The following is a 3,993-nucleotide window of genomic DNA, read 5'->3' as shown; positions in this document are numbered from 1 at the left end:
GTTGTTAAGTCAATCAATGGTTTCCTGGTTTTGCTGAAAACTGGAAGTAAATGTCCGTTTTTAGCAAAACTGTTGTAAAACACAATCATGTGACCACAAGATTCTGCAAAGTGCCATAAACATAGTTAGGTTCCCATAAAGAAACCAAAATATGATCATGGACTTGACTCAACAAATTATGAGCAGGTTCTCCAACTACACTTGCGAAAATAGTTCATGGGGAACTTTTCAAATGTTTCTCTCAGCATACCTTCCGTCGTATGAAAATACTGTAACCATCTTCCTTACTCATTTAAATTGAAAAGGCCAAAGATTTGAATAACAATCAATAGAGACAGCCAGTTGTCCCAATTTCTCTCAAGATTGAATAAAACACTGCCCGTTCAAGTCTCAACATCCTTGGCCAAACACATTAAAGCTGCACCCACGTAAGTCAATTTGTGAAAAATTCTTTACTTTGATTTTCTACCTGCAATAGTGGCCATACCAACATATTCTGCTTAAAATAGTAAGCTATTTGCTCTATGGTGCATACATCAGCAATTATCTCAGTGTGGATTCAGCCAACTTTCCATGGACTATACTTTGTGCGGCCACAGCTTTGTGAAGAGTTGAACTAAGCCAAACCTTATTAGAGTGCAGTTATAATTATGATATCTGAAATAATGGTTCAAATTCATTTTCAATGAATGTCTCGCTGGTGCTATGAATGTCTTGCTGCTGCTATGACCCAGCAAAGTAACTTGGTTTCCTCTTGGCTAAGTTTAATTTAAAACTGTAGACTTTTCATTAAATATCTGAATTCAGTTGGCTACGAAAAAAAATCAGATTAAAAAAAAACAATTTTTGATCCAGACTTATGAAAGAATGTAGGCTTTATTACAAAAAATTATGTAATTCAGACATACTAGGGAGACTGTTTTTTGTGATTAAATGCCTCTGTTTACAACCAGTACACAAAAGAATCTTTACATTAGTGAGATCCAGGGTATTACTTTCAACTCTTTCAAGAGGGAGATTCAATGGCACATCAGCTAACTCCATATCCTTTGCAGGAAAGTAATACACAACTTTCTTAATTGCTCCTTTTATTCAAATTTGCATAAAAACTTAATAGCCAATCATAGCAAAGCAGCTGCCAATCTTATCTTCCACCACCCCTCTTTGTGACACTTCAGTAATGACTTTGAGGAAGTGGCCAAATTCTGTTCAATCACCATTGCTATTTGTCAAGAGTAGTTTTGTTTTATCTATAGAATTTCAAGAGAGAATGTGAAAACAGCTGTCATTTTACAAGATTAAGTTACAATAATTGATATTGATATTTATTCATCTATGTAATATATTTATTACATTTCAGTGACTTAAAATGTTAGTCTCCATTGAATTAAAATTTAAATATTCCAGTATTTGCAAATTTAATAATTCCAATAATGTGGAAAGTAGTGGTATACTTTAGAGATATTTTGAAAAAATAATTTATTTTTATTTGATAATAGGTCATGCTGTACTTCATTATCCAAATTATTTATCTTGAATTAATTTTGGTCATCTTTTCTTTGTCAAAAAAAAGGGGGGGGGATTGGTGGTGCATGTGAACATGTGGAATCATAGTTCAATTTACATTTTTATGATACACTGGTATGTCATTAATCAGAGAAATGACTCGTTGCAGAAAATGGAAACTGAACTCTAAGCACTGGAAGGCAGGCATCAGGTTGCCCATTGCTGTATTAGATTTTATCTTAAGAGGTGCACTGTAAAAATCTTAGAAGGTTGATGTCATGCTATGGATGTGATAACAAGAAAGGAATGAACAACATACACATGATCCTCGTGTGATCCATTTTTAAAATACATGCTTTCTTTGATCTTATAGATATATATATTTCATACATTACCTAATATTGCTTCTTGATAATTGTCCACACACATAGCAAAATACACCTGCTGGATGCAAGCAACTTCTTGATGCCTTCTCAATTAAATCCTGCTATTCATTATTGTCTTACTCAGCAATTAGACAAACTAAAATGTTGGTTTAAGGCAGTGCCTCCACCATTTTGGGCACCAGGGACCTGTTCCATGAAAAGATTTTTCAGTGGACCAGGGTGTGTATGGTTTCATCTGCTACCAGATGGGGTTTTGCTTGTTTGCCCAGCCATTTCTGGCATTCTGCAGCCGGGACTGGTCCACGGATTGGAGGTTGCAGACCCCTGGTTTAAGGCACTTGTACTTTTATACTTCTATGGATATTTTTGGAAAGTCCCAGAAAGTACTAGAAAGTTTTAAAAGATTCCAAAAAGTTCTAGAAACTTCTGGCCAATTCTAGAAACTTCTGGAGAGTTCTCAGAGTTCCAGAATATTCTGGAAGTCTGCTCTGCATTGAATGTTAATAAAGAATGTCCTTGAAAAAAGATACATTTCAAAATATCATCATCCTGACCGCAGAATCAAAGTTTTTGTGGAACAATAGCTATTTTTTATTTATTTTAGGATAAGGGATTAGGAAAACACACTTTATACCCAGGAACAAAAACTAAATTGAAATTTGTTACATATTGTTATAGGTCAGTGATGGCTAACATTTTTGCCACCAAGTGCCAAAAGTGGGGGGAGCACAGGGGGATTGTCTGCGGCTGTGCCCACACCCATAATTCTATGTGCGCTCCCCGTGCATGTGCATGCAACCCCCCCAAGCATGCATGCGCAACCCCCTTCCCCCACTTTTTGCACGCGATAGACCCGTTTTTCGCCCTCCCCAGGCCCCAGAGGCTTCAGGAGGCTTCCTTGAAGCCTATGGAGGGAAAAAAATAGCCCAATGGACAAACCAGAAGTTCATTCCTGAACTTCCGGTTTGCATGGAGGGCAAACCAGCCAAAAATGAAAGGCAAAGTCAGCTGGCTAGCACACGCATGCAATGCCTTGCGTGCCCTAACAAATGGCTCCGCATGCCACCTGTGCCATAGGTCATCTTAGGTTTCTCTATTTAAAAAACATGGGTGCCTATGAGTGGCTCACTACTTGACAATTGTAGCGCCACAAACATGTGAATCTGTATTCTGTTTAATAACATAGTCCACGGGCAGTAACTTCACAGGTTTAGCTTAATTACCGAACATATTTATCCAAGCAGTCCTCAACTTACAACAATTGAGCCCAAAATTTCTGTTGCTAAGCAAGGCAGTTTTTAAATGAGTTTTGCCCCATTTTACGACATTTCTTGCCACAGTTGGTAAGTGAATCACTGCGGCTGTAAAGTTAGCAACCTGCTTCTTAAGCCAATCTGGCTTCCAGCCATTGCTTGTCCGAAAGGGGCTCAGATGATCCCGGAACACAGCAATGGTCATAAATATGAGTCAGTTGCTAAGCCTCTGAATTTGATCACATGACCATGGGGAAATGCTGCAGCAGTCGTTAAGCGTGAAAAACGGTCGTAAGTCACTTATTCTCAGTGCCGCTATTACATTTGATTTTGAACGGTCACGAAGTGAACTGTTGTAAGTCGAAAACTACCTGTAATATCACCCGCGGCAGTTTTAAAAACGAAGCGAGTGAATGTCATAATACCTCCACATAAGCAACCGGGAAAACCTACACTAGATCGCCTTATCCTCTATTCTAAAAGAAACCTATCACAGTATACGGGTTTTGCCGCGCAGTCCGTTCGTTGCTCCTTTAAGAACCACACAGAGGTAAGAAAATACCCACGCCTCACACGAGCTCTCCCGCTTTCCTGTCAAGGCCTACTACTCAAGAGTCAGCCGCCGGAGAGACTCCAACATCTGCTTCCCTCACGCGCCCCTCCCAAATGCCCTGTGAAGGCAAAACCGTCGACGAAAGCGATTGGTTCTCGCGGACAGCCACACGTGGGCGTGGCCTCTCGTGTCACGTGCAGCACTTCTGAACCAATCGGGTGATCGCGTGATACGAACCCCGGCTGCCGCTGCTGCTGCCGCTGCTGCCGCCGCCAGAGCAAGCGGGGTTGTTGTT

This window comes from Natrix helvetica, assembly GCF_964273705.1.
Source record: "Natrix helvetica genome assembly, chromosome: 3".
Lineage (NCBI taxonomy): Eukaryota > Metazoa > Chordata > Lepidosauria > Squamata > Natricidae > Natrix > Natrix helvetica.
Note: the sequence above shows the minus strand (reverse complement) of the source record.